Below are 13,144 nucleotides of genomic sequence, written 5' to 3' on the forward strand. Positions count from 1 at the left end.
AAAAAGATAGAAGCAACCATTAAAATACTTCATATTGGGTCATTCAATAGGCTTATGCATAAAATAAGTAAGCTATTAACTTTCCTAAAATAGATTAAAACACGGGTTCTCAGTGCAGGCAAGAGAATGAAATAGAACTGAGTTTTTAGTGATGATTTTGACTTATAAAATCTGAACCAAAATAAGGAAACTTAGCTTGATGTGAATACATCTAATTTTTAAAAACTTGTATGCATTTGAGCTACCTTGTCTACTTTGCAAATGTATATATAAACAAAAATTCTAATCTTGCATCAGCTCATAAGGAAAATATAATACGACACTAATTCATTTCAGACCTGGGGAAGAAGAGGGTCAAAATCAGATGAATAATGGAGAAGTAATCAATCTCTATAATGAAAAATATCACACTTTTTGTTTCCCATTTAAATCCAGAAGATTAATTTTTAAAACTGTTCTTGCAACATTATAATACAGGCAGTCCCCGGGTTATGTACAAGATAGGGACTATAGGTTTGTTCTTAAGTTGAATTTGTATGTAAGTCGGAACTGGCTCCAGATTCAGCTGCTGCCACTGAAACTGACCAGGGGCTGACTACAGGAAGCCGGAGGCAGAGTTGCTCTGCCCCCAGCTTCCTGGAATCAGCCTGATCAGTTTCAACAGCTGCTGAATCTGGAGCCTGGGACAGAACAGCTGGGGCGCTGCCTGGTAGGTTCCCACAGGACCAACCCAGCAGCTCTACCCGAGGCGTCCCGCAACAAAAGCCTGGTCTGCTGGGAGGGGGGGGCGCACTACCTGCACCCCCTCCCCCCCAGCAGACCAGGGAGACCAGAGCAAAGCCGCACAGGCGGAGGGACCCCGCTGCCATGCGGCTTTGCTCCTGTCTCCCCGGGGTGCTGGGGGGAGTCCCCCCCCAGCACACCAGGGAGACCAGAGCAAAGCCGCACAGGCAGAGGGACCCCGCCGCCTGTGTGGCTTTGCTCCTTTACCCCCAAGCAAAGCCGCACAGGTGGCGGGATGCCACCTGTGCGGCTTTGCTCCTGTCTCCCTGGTCTGCTGGAGGGGTCCAGCAAAGCCGCTGGACCCCCCCAGCAGAGCCGCCGCCTGGGCGGCTTTGCTCGTTTGCCCAGGAGCAAAGCCACCCAGGCGGCGGGACCCCCGCCACCTGGGCGGCTTTGCTCCTGTCTCCCTGGTCTGCTGGGGGGGGGGGTCCAGTGGCTTTTCTGGACCCCCCCAGCAAACCAGGGGGACAGGAGCAAAGCCACCCAGGCGGCGGGGGTCCCGCCGCCTGGGCGGCTTTGATCCCGGGCAAACGAGCAAAGCCGCCCAGGCGGCGGCTTTGCTCTGGTGTCCCTGGTCTGCTGGGGGGGGGGTCCAGCGGCTTTGCTGGACCCCCCCAGCAGACCAGGGAGACCGGGAGAAGCTTTTCTCGCCCCGGAGAACACGGGTGGTGACCCACCGCCTGTGAGCTCCGGGGCGAGAAAAGCCCCGTTCGTAAGTACGGATCCGACATAAGTTGGATCTGCGTAAGTCGGGGACTGCCTGTACTAATTTCTAAATACCACAAAAGTCAAAACCCTGGTTACACTGCAACAATTACGTGATAAAATGCTAGCAATTATAATATAAAAATCTAACTACATAAAATTGGCTTTAAACTCTTTCATAGAGCTAGCCATCTTTTCACTCACAGAATCTTTCATGGAGGATTTCCCCCCTCATTCACAACTGTATAACATCCCTGTTAGAAAGCAGTAATTGTTTACATAGAGAAGTAAAAATATTGTGTATATTTTTAGTTGTCTTTTAATGAAATCTAACAGCTAATGGAGGAGACAAGTTCAATGTGACCTGATACCTCTAAGAACCACCAGCAAAAGTACTGTGAACTATCATTTGGGAATTTTTGATCTAAATAGTACTAGTGTGATCATCACCGTATGAAGGTGGCTAACTGAACAGTTAATAATAAACTATAAATAACCTGTCAGCTAGTAATAAACATTAAATAATATTACTATCTGGGAACAGACATTAAGATAGCTATTCATAATGAATAATGTTTGGCGTTCTGGCTAATAACCTGAGAATTCATTCAATCATGTCAATTAATGTATATTTAAAACAGAATAGAGGTGGAGGATATCTAACAGGAATAGCAAATCTAAATATTTTTAATGAGAATTCCTAGTTTTTCCATGCTTGTTGCCAATTTTAAAAACACGAGAAGGTACTTGATCCCTAACTATAAATATATTGCAAGCTCTAAATACCAGTATGAGCAGAAGGATCACACAAACTTGCTAAATTGTACTAGCCCACATAAGACTGCGGTCATGTTTAAGTTATAAATGAGGTCAGGTGCTTTGGGGTTCACCAAAACTCTTAAATATTCCAAATCCAAGCTGCCTGTTCACTTCTGATGAAGTAAGGGTATTTAAAGACAGTTTTGCATTCCAGGATTCACATTATAGCACAAGACAAATATTCTTTTGCCCTTTCAGGTAAGTTTACGATATGCCCAAAATCATTTAGTTGCCACATTTTTCTTCCGTAAGAACCTCCCACAAAACCCCCAGTTCAATGGACAAATGCTGAAATGAACATCTAAAACATCTTATTTGTATTTGTTAAAAAAAAATCACAGTGCTTTCTCTCCATTTTATTGGAATTACTCAGTTTTCCTGTCACTAATGAAAACCAGATGTTACATAGAAAAGATGGTTTTCCAGTCTAGCTCCTGTAACCAGGAAAGAAATGACCCAGTTACACCCATTCATTACCCATATAATTTACTTATGCCATAAGGGTTTTTATATTGCATCTGTATTATTACAAATATTATAATTGTGATGTAATACTAGAAAATGTAGCTTTCCCTTTCATAAACTGGTAGAATAAAAACCATATGAGTCAAAGGTTTTAGCGAAGTTTTCATTCTGCTGCACCAGCAGTTTAGATAGCTGGACTTAGGCCCTCTAGCATTAATGCCATCATTGTGGTTTGTAACACCTTTTAGAGAAGCCCAAACACAGTATTAATCCAGGCTTACTGGTCACAGAATCACAAAACACTAGAACCGGAAGGGACCTTGAGATCCTTGGATGCCCACTTGTCATAGTTCAGAACACCAAGACACACACATACATACGGGTGTGCACTTTGAGGAAACATCACTGAACATAAATTACAAACAATGCATGAAGGAAAATTTGTTGCAGGTGGGCAATTGCATATGATGCAAATATAAGAAATGTGGTTAAATCAAAGGTAAATGAAAAGGGTACAAGGCAGTGTACAAATATTGAGCACATATTTATAATGGGCCTGGTATTCTCAATATCTTATGAGAGATCATGGTGAATGCTTCAGAGACATAAGTTGGCAGGGGACTGGACTCAATGACCTCTCGAGGTCCCCTCCAGTCCTAGTACTGTATGAATTCCTGTGCTGCCTTCAAATTTCTGCACCCAACAAGAGCATTGATTTGCAGTTCTATACTCATCTCATTTATGGTCTAAAGTGATTGGTGATAATGTTCTCCCATTTAGAACAGGGATTACAATAATTAAGACCGTTTAATTCAGAATCTACCAGAACTGGATTATTCTTCGATAGAATTTGAGGGAAGACAGCAAGGAAATGGAAAAAATGAGAGCTGAGTTACAGAATACATCACATGGCAAATACATTGTCTGTTATATAGTATGTAGTAGACCACGTCAGGACACGAGAGACAGGTGTCATCTATCAGTTAAAGTAAGGTTCTGGAATGCAGAAAACAGGCATTGTTCCTGTCTGACAGTGATCTTGGGTTAACTTGGGCAAGTCAATTCTGCCAATGGAAAAAATAAAGCCCTTCAAAAGTGAGTTAATTTTGATGAGAGGTGCTATAGGAATACTATCAAGTCACATCTGTCCCAGACCTGCACACGAGGATAGGACTGCTACCTACAAGTAAGCCCTTTCAATATAAAACTTTTTACCAAAAAGTCCTGTGTTTACAAAAGCTTTTTTTTCCTTCTAAATGTAATCCTACTTTTTGTATCATTCAAATATTTTAAAAAACCCTGTTGTAATATGAACACACGATATATTGAAGATATAGGAACATAAGAACAGCCATGCTGGATCAGACCAATGGTCCATCCAGCCCAGTATCCTGTCTGCCCACAGTAGCCAATACCAGATCCCCCAGAGGGAGGAAACATAACAGATAAACCTCACCTGATCCATATCCCTATCACCTACCTCCAGAAAAACAGAGGCTAGGGACACCATTCCTACCCATCCTAGCTCATAGCCATTGATGGACCTAACCTCCGTGAATCTATCTAGCTTTTTTTTTTAACCCTGTTAAAGTCCTAGCCTTCACCACATCCTCTGGCAAGGAGTTCCACAGGTTGACTGTGCTCTGTGTGAAGAAAAACTCTTCTGTTTTAGACTCATAGACTTTAAGGTCAGAAGGGACTATTATGATCATCTAGTCTGACTCTCTGCACAGTGCAGGCCACAGAATCTCACCCACCCCTCCCAGAATCATCTTTTTTAAACCTGGTTCCTATTAATTTCATTTGGTGACCCTCAGTTCTTATTTTGTGGGAATAAGTACATAGCTTTTCTTTATTCACTTTTTCCACACCAATCATGATTTTATAAACCTCTATCATATCCCCCTTTAGTCTCACATATGAATTATGATACTATATTAGTCTGTGTGTATATGAAAAGCAGCCCATTGAAGTCAGGCTATGTATTACTAGAGAAGATATACACCAATGGTCCCCAACCATTAGAGGCTGCCGGGCACCAGGGGGCGTGGCTGTTTGCCTGCCGGGCACCAGGGGGCAGGGACAGTTGTGCGCCCAGGGCGCCCCCCCCCCCATAGCCGCGTGCTCGGGGCCCCCCCAAGCGCCGCGCACCTGGGGCCGACGCCCTGCCCCCCCCATGTGCCGTGCACCTGGCGCCCCCTCCACCCCCATGCGCCGCGCGCCCAGAGCATGGGCAGCCAATTCGCAGCGCTCCCGGGTCCAGCGCTCACCGTGCGCCATACGCCCGGGGCCAGCTCCGGCACTGGCACCATGCATGCGCCCCGTGTCCGGGGCCAGGCCAGCCCAGCCCCAAGCACTTGGCGGGTGCAGACAAATGTCCCCACGGGCGCCATGACGCCTGCGGGCACCATGTTGGGGACCACTGATATACACAAACAGGCACGCATGCAAAAGAAAAGTTACTCACTTCGTGCAGTAACGATTGTTCGAGATGTGTCTCCGTGGGTGCTCCACAGTTGGTGTCAGGCTCATCCTGGCACCACAGATGGGAGATTTTGAGAGTAGGGATTGGGAAGGCTGCGCACGCACAAACGGAGAGCTGCGCTCCTGCCTTTGAAGTAGCATGTGCCGCCCACTTCTCCTCTGTTTCTTCTTTGATGCCCTCATGGACTGCTATAATTGCCCAAAGAAGTGGGGAGGAGGGTGGGTAGTGGAGCACCCATGGCAACACACATCTCGAAGAACAATTGTTACTGCAAAGAGTAACTTCTCTTTCTTCTTCAAGTGATGTCTCCATGAGTGCTCCACAGTTGGTGACTGCACAGCAGTGCCCATTCAGATGGACAGTGGGCATCGATCAATTGCTACAGATTGTGGAGAGAACTGCATTGGCTACTGCCGTATCTGTTGTGGAGCATGGTGAAATACCGTAGTGCTTTATGAAGGTGTGATTAGACGACCATGTCGCTGCTCTGCTATTTCCTGGAGTGAGACTCCCTTTAGGAAAGCAGCCAGTGTCGCCATAGCTGTGGTAGAGTGGGACTTTAGATTAGTTGATAATACCCTTTTATGGAGCAAGTAGCACGTAGTAATGCATGATGTTATGAGTTTTGATATGCGCTGGAAGACAGTGGTTTCCCCTTGGACCTTTTGACCAGGGAAATCATCAATCTCTGGGATGATCGAAAGGATTGAGTCCTATGGCAATAGAAGGCAATTGCCCTTCTGACGTCCAGGGTGCATCATGTGGCTTCTACCCTGGAATGATGTGGTTTTGGATAGAAAGCGGAAGAACTATCAGTTCATTGATATGGAATTCTGAGCTGACTTTGGGTAAGGACGACAGGTGTGGCCGCAGAATAACCTTGTGCTTGTGAAAGGTCGTGTATGAAGGCAAAGCCGTGAGAACTGTGAGTTCGCCGACCCGCCTTACAGAAGCGATCGCCAGAAGGAACAAGTAGTAAGGTAAGAAAGGGAAGCGGTGCATTTGCCATTGGTTTGAAGCGTGGTCTTGTGAGTGATTATAGGACCAATTCTAAGTCCCACAAGGGCAAATTGGTTTTCAAGGTGGGTGAAGGTTCTGTAGGCCCTTCCAGAATCTTTTTGAGATGGGGTATGAAAATATGGAGAACCCATCAATGGGAGGGTGGAAGGCTGTAATGGCGGCCATGTGCATCCGAGTGGTAAAACTGACAAATTTTGTTGTTCCAGGTGCGTGATGTACTCCAGTACTTGGTGGAGCGGCGCCCTGGATGGTTCGAGTGCCCTGTGTGCACACCACTGTGTATACCAGTGCCACCTGTATAGGTAAGTCTTGTGTGGTGTTTGTCATGTTATGCAGCAGAACATTTTTCACTTGTTAGGAGCACTGATGCTCCACTTTCAAGAACCAGACAGGTACCCCATGCCATCAGGTGCAGCGTTTGTGGTTGGGGGCAAAGTACTGACCCCCAGTTCCAGGCGGTTCGGAAGCAGGTAGGGAGGTCATAGAGACAGGCGATAAAGACGTGAACCATATCTGTCGGGGCCAGGCTGGGGCTATCAAGATCACTCTGCCCTTATCCATCTGTATCTTCCAGAGGACTCTGGGAATGAGAGGAATGGGTGGGAAGGTGTATGGGTATAATAGGTGGCCCCGCAAGTGAGAAGCATGGCATCGCCCAGGGAGCCACGCTCTATGCCTGCTCATGAGCAGTACTGGGGGCTTTTGGAGTTCTTCCTGGTGGCAAAGAGATCTATCTGTGGTTGCCCCCATCAGCGGAACAACTTGTGGGTGATCTGATCGTGTAGTTCCCGCTCACGTGCTGTGAGGAAGTTGCAGCTGAAGGAATCTGCCATAACTTTCTTGTCTCCAGGTAGGTATTCTGCCGAAATGGTAATATTGCAGCAGATGCACCAATTCCAAAGCCTGATCACCTCTGTGCATAGCAACTGAAATCTCACACCCCCTTGGTGGTTGATGTAAAACATAGTTGTCATATTGTCGGTGAGGACCCACAGCCCTCTTCTCCTCAGTTCCTTCTTCGCCGCCCTCGGTCACAGAAGGAGCTCAGTTCTCTCCTCCTCAGAGCCCGACACACCAACTGTGGAGGACCGGTGGGGACATCACTCGAAGAAGAGCTCTGAACGGCATGCGCATCTGAACATATTGACAACTCTGACGATAGCGGTTTAAACATCTGACACGCACAAATGGGAACAAAAATCTATTCCAGAATACAATTCAGAACACAAGAAAAATATCTGAAAGTTTTAAAAAACAAGAACAGGAGAAAAGAATGAAGTTGGGTGTCCATGCTGCAAACAATGTAACTCAATTATTAAATATATATATTTATAGGCTGACACCTCTAAGTCTACAACAGTAAACCATTTATTCAAATGAAAAGTTATTTGGGGATTAGAGATCTAGTATTTTCTTAAACTCAGAGGTGGCATTTATTACCCATCCTTCTGTCCATCAAAAAAACCCTGATATTTACCCAGCAACATTAATTTTTTCCACTGATTCTCTCAGGGTTCTTTTTTTAAAAAAAATAATAAACACCATAAGTTCCTGGGAAAAACTAAATAAAATAAAAACAAAACTAAGGGCCCTACCTACAGAATATCCTTCAATTACCTGGCCAGTCTATTCATAAATGTGAAATGGACTACCACCATTTCATTCACGGATGTGACTTTTGAAATGGTTTGGGATATCAAACTTGATTTAATTGCATTCCATTACTTTTTTATTCCTCCCTGATGCCACCTTTAACTCCAACTCTCCGTACCTGGTATTTACAACATTTAAATACCTGAAGAACATCACTGTACTCCCCTCTGGTCATCAGTTGGGTAAGTGAAAACTATTTACTCCTTTAAATTTTTCCTCAAAATGTAAATTCTTCCAAACAGGCATATCAACTATGTAATACATACATAGGAAGAGCAACTCTGTTAAGAAGTATCAGAGGGGTAGCCATGTTAGGCTGTATCTGAAAAACAACCAGGAATCCTGTGGCATCTTAAAGACCAACACATTTATTCGCACATAAGCTTTTGTGGGTAAAGACACACTTCGTCCAGTGCATTCTGTACTGCCACACTAGAGCTTGGGAACTGCTACCCTTCTACATATGGTGCTGCTTGTTACTGTTGTTCAATTTACCGTATTAGAGCTGAGGGCCATTTCACCGAGTTGCTGAATGCATTTATCCACTACTAGAGATTAACTGTGCTAAGAATGATACAGAGGGAAAAAAACGTACCTGAAGCAAACAACATTAAATATAAGAGCAATTTAAAAAGGAAAAGTACAGATTACAGCTGGCACTGCACCTCTGTTAGAACACTGCAAATCCTAGACAGATCCCCTTTATAAAGTTCAAATGCATATTTCCTGATGAAGGTAAAAAACCCTCCTAAAATTTACAAATTACTGGCAAGTTTACATCTCTGCTAGAGACCTCCAAATAGCAGGGTGATTCTGACCTACAAAAATGGAGTGTAGTTACATAACAGGAATACGCTTTTCACTGACCGGAAAACTACAGCATCATTACAGCATAGCACAATCTGAACAATGGATATATTACATTTCAAGAATAGCAAATAAAATACTGTTGCCAAAAAATGACAATTGGCAGATGTGTTACAATCCCAAAGGACAGTGTGACGGCACTTCCTTTCTATAGTATCAGTCTAATGTTTGCCAATACTAATATTAGAGACCTCACTCTCACAGTAATTCTGTAGCAACACAGTTGTGAACAAACATTTGTAATGTATTTAACTTTATTGTAATGTATTTAACTTTATTTCAAAGTAAACCCACACACTTGACAGACAGAATTAAGTTCCTGGTATGACCCATTATTGCTCCGAAGTTTTTAAAATCAAGTGGGTGTAGGATACACATTCAACAGCTCATATGGAGAAGTTTCATTTTAAATTAAAAATGAACAGTTAAACCCAAACTGGTGCAGGCAACCTGATTAGACCACGCCCTATTTTACTAAATTAATTAAAATGATCATCAAATGCACAGCACACAATCTTGTTTCACCTTAATAAGACAATTACTTCCATGAGGCCAGGGATGAGGAGGACCGATTTTACAGGCCCCAGGGGGACCCTCACCAGGCCACTGGAAGGGATGGGGCCTCAGGCAGAAGAGAAAGGTCTGGGGCTAGCCTCCCCCAGCCAGCCTATCAGTCTCTCTGGCTGTGCATCGTCCAGGGCTCCAGTGATGAGGTAAAGGACCCAGGAACCTTGCAAACTGCCATGCCCTAGAGCAGCTGCTCCCATTACCCCCACATACTTCCATCCATCCACCACCACCATCCATCAGCAGGCTGGCCTTAAGGAAATGCTTTGTCTGTCCTTGGTGCAATGGCTTAAATCAGGTTTTGCTCTGGGTAGGAGAGATGAATATAAAAACTCCCTTCTCTATAGTGCAGAGCGCTTCTATATCCAAGCATTGAGTGTTCTGCCCCAACAATAATGGACATATAAAGAGTCTTTATATTGTGTGCCCCGTATAGTAAATGCAACCTAGCCTGCTAATCCTTCCTTTATAAATCTGTTTTGATAAAGCCTCCAGTGGTGTTTATTCTCTCTTTCGCTCATATATATCTATGTCCCCCACTACCATGCTAACAGGCATCGCACAATATTTAGTGTATTTATCCTCACATCACTCCAGGAGGTGCTACAATCCTCACTTTGCAGATGAGGAGCCAAAGCATAGAAAGAGTTATATCTAGTTTGCACCTCCAAAATACATGGGGGCAGCTGCACTGATATAGCTGTACCACTATAGTGTGTCTTCACCAGACACACTACGCTGACATGAAAGCATTCTCCAATTGGCGTAATTCCACCTCAGGCCAAAGCTATGTTGGCAGGACAGCTGATGTAAAGTAGTTTTCACAATGCACTAAGTCAACGTAACTTAAGTCTCCCGGGCGGTGGGGAGGCTGTGCCTTTTTCACATCCCTGAGTGACTTACATCAACTTAAGCAGCAATATAGACAAGCCAATAGTGACTGTCCTTGGACACAGTGGGAAGTATGACAAAGTGAATTAAACTCAGGTGTCCCAAAGACCAGGCTAGTGTTCTAAACACTGGATCAAGCTCTCGCTCGCTCACCTTTTAAAATGTGTATAAATATCCCCCAAAAATTAGAATAATTTTAGAAGACTAGTTTATATTTTTCAGTGTATAAATCAGCAGCACCTACACAGAATAGAAGAAACTTTATATAATAAATAGGCAACATTGCCCACATTTAAAGAAAGTTATGTAGAGGAAGTCAGACATTCAAAAACTAGATTTGCTATCTCAGAGGGCAATTTGCTCCAGTTCTTACAGCTCAGTAAGACAGATAGTAACTCTAAATGATTATGTGGACAAGAAACAATACTAGTTCTTAAGTTAACGGAATTAAATAGAGTGTGTTAGGATTTTGTAGTTTTAAGTCCTTGAAAAAACTGTTTGAAAGCAATGTAAGCAGTTTCAAATTCTACATTTTATCTTTGAGAAGATTAGTATCTAGCATACAAAAAAATTCATTCTAAACCATCCGTGGCCAGCACTCTTGCAGTGCTAATATAATAAATATATACAGCAGAAGCCATTAAAAAGTAAAACAATTGCGACTCATTACCATAAATAATAAAGATAGATCCAAGTCCAAGTGGTTCTCCACCAAAGGTACACAGAGGTCTTTGAGTACATCAACTCATTTACATGTTTTCCTGCTATACAAAAAGCACTAGCTAAGTCAGTAGAAACTAAAATTTCATGCAAGACTGCTCTACATACAATACATTGAAACAAGTACAATATTTATATTCTGTGTGATCTCTATTATATTTACCTGGTAATGAGAAAGCAAGCAATTTTTCACGAATAGTGTGCATTGATACTTATGTATTTTAATGTCTGGTTTTGAAAGCAAATAATTTTTAAGTGAGTTGAACTTGGGGTATACAAGATCTCCATCTCTGGAGATATTTAAGAACAGGTTAAAGAGACATCCATCAGGGATGGTTTAGACGGTACCTGGACCTGCCATGAGGGCAGGGGACTGGACTCAATCTCTCGAGGTCCCTTCCAATTCTAGTGGTCTATGATTCTAAGAGAAAAATCAAACTCCTGAAAGGGGTACAGTAGTCTGGAAAGGCTGAGAGATGCTCAGATACTGTTTCATAATTGACGACACCTGTATATCTTGTTAGGTCCTGGATTTAGGTTTCACAACTGTAATTTTGATACAGTATATTAAAGTCATCAAATGTGCTGTTTAATAAATAGCACTTCCTAGTGAGAATTTAGAATACTTATTAAGATCCTTTATAAATAATGTATTATACAGTGACCTTGCTATCAGTTGTTTTCTTTTCAGGACATATTTGCATGAGTAACTGCCAAAAGCACCAATTTCTCATTCTGTGCAGCTACAAAACACAGTTCTTTCAAAACTCACGTTGTCACTGCGCACATCTTCAGTGCTATCAACATCAGCTCCCTATAGAAGCTGTCTGGCAGAACAGTGGCTTACCCTATCAAGCCTTTGACTTACAATGTTGAACATAGTAATCAGATACATGCACTGTCATTCTATTTGATCTCCGTGTAACTTGTGTGGGAGAAAATAAAAGCATAGCTCCTTTTTTTCCTGACAAGCCTCAGACAACGTATATATCAATGCAAGAAGCTTAATGGCAAATAGAGGTGAACTAAAATATGTAACAAGGAAAGAGGACCTTATATAACAGACATTAATGGAAAAAGAGAACCCAACTACAAAGTTAAAAGTGAAAGTTCTTCAGGTCACTTTGTTAGCCCTGTATCTTCCTACTGGGAGAAGCATGGAAGAAGAAATAAGGGCAGGCCTTCAGTCAGCCTTTCCACAATGGAACTATGATGGTTGCTCATGTTTTACAGTGGGAAAAGTATCAGCTTCTGGTAAATCTATTTTTAAAACTTTTTGTATTGTTGTTCACATGAAACACAATAAGACGACAGTTTCTCGCAGTCAAATGTTATAAGGAGACTGGATTTTAAAAGCAGTGTAAAGGAATATTTTAGGGCTGTCAAAATGTAACTGTCTTATTCATGTTTATTACAATGCAAAAATGTCTTCAACTCCAGATTGATTTTATCATTTGCTACTATTCTGGGGAGACACCAAATATACTTAGGAACTTGCAAAGTAAACAGACTGACTATTTTAAAGCTGGGGTAACAAAAATATTGCGTAATATTTTGGCCTTGAGTCTGATACTGATTTGAAATACATTAATGTAGGGGATGAATACAACACAGACATTCTCAAAACTGAATAATGCGCCAACCCTAGTCTAGTTAATTGCATTACAGAAAAAGCCAGAGACTGCAACGGAAATCAGAACCCCGTTACACAAAGCAATGCAGAAAGACAGACCGTACCCCAAAATGTTTATAATCTCATTAGGCAAGATACAACAAAATAGGCCAAGAGATATAGCATTCAAGCAGAAGATTGCGAACCTTGGCTTGGACTACACTACAAACTTCTCTCTGCATAACCACATCACTCAAGAGTGTGGAAAATGCCTCCATTTTTCTGTGTAAAGAGACAGAGCACTACATCAGCTTGCTTGTTACATGTGGATCATCTTTCTTCACATACACAAAATCCTAGTCCCTTATCTTCTTTGCATGTAACCTGCTTCTTTTTTAAGAAAAAATAAATTTATCGTTAATTTACCCAGAATATGTTTTACCAACTTTACAACATGAAACAGCTCTTCTTATTTTGTACAACTAAGTCTACATATAGAACAGACTGTCTCAGTTCAAGCATAACAGCTCTTAAATTTTACTAACCAAATTTAATTA

General features: G+C 42.6%; 1 protein-coding gene and 1 long non-coding RNA gene across 13 annotated transcripts in view; one reads left to right on the plus strand and one right to left on the minus strand.

Moving 5' to 3' along the window:
- Nucleotides 1-13,144, minus strand: part of MYO9A (myosin IXA) — a 307,802-nt gene that overhangs the window by 203,899 nt on the left and 90,759 nt on the right. The window lies entirely within an intron of this gene.
- Nucleotides 6,151-7,258, plus strand: LOC112546559 (uncharacterized). Its single transcript, XR_003090276.2, has 3 exons — nt 6,151-6,237; nt 6,484-6,579; nt 7,128-7,258. It is a non-coding gene; the product is annotated as an uncharacterized LOC112546559 (long non-coding RNA).

This window comes from Pelodiscus sinensis, chromosome 14 (genome assembly GCF_049634645.1).
Source record: "Pelodiscus sinensis isolate JC-2024 chromosome 14, ASM4963464v1, whole genome shotgun sequence".
Taxonomy (NCBI): domain Eukaryota; kingdom Metazoa; phylum Chordata; order Testudines; family Trionychidae; genus Pelodiscus; species Pelodiscus sinensis.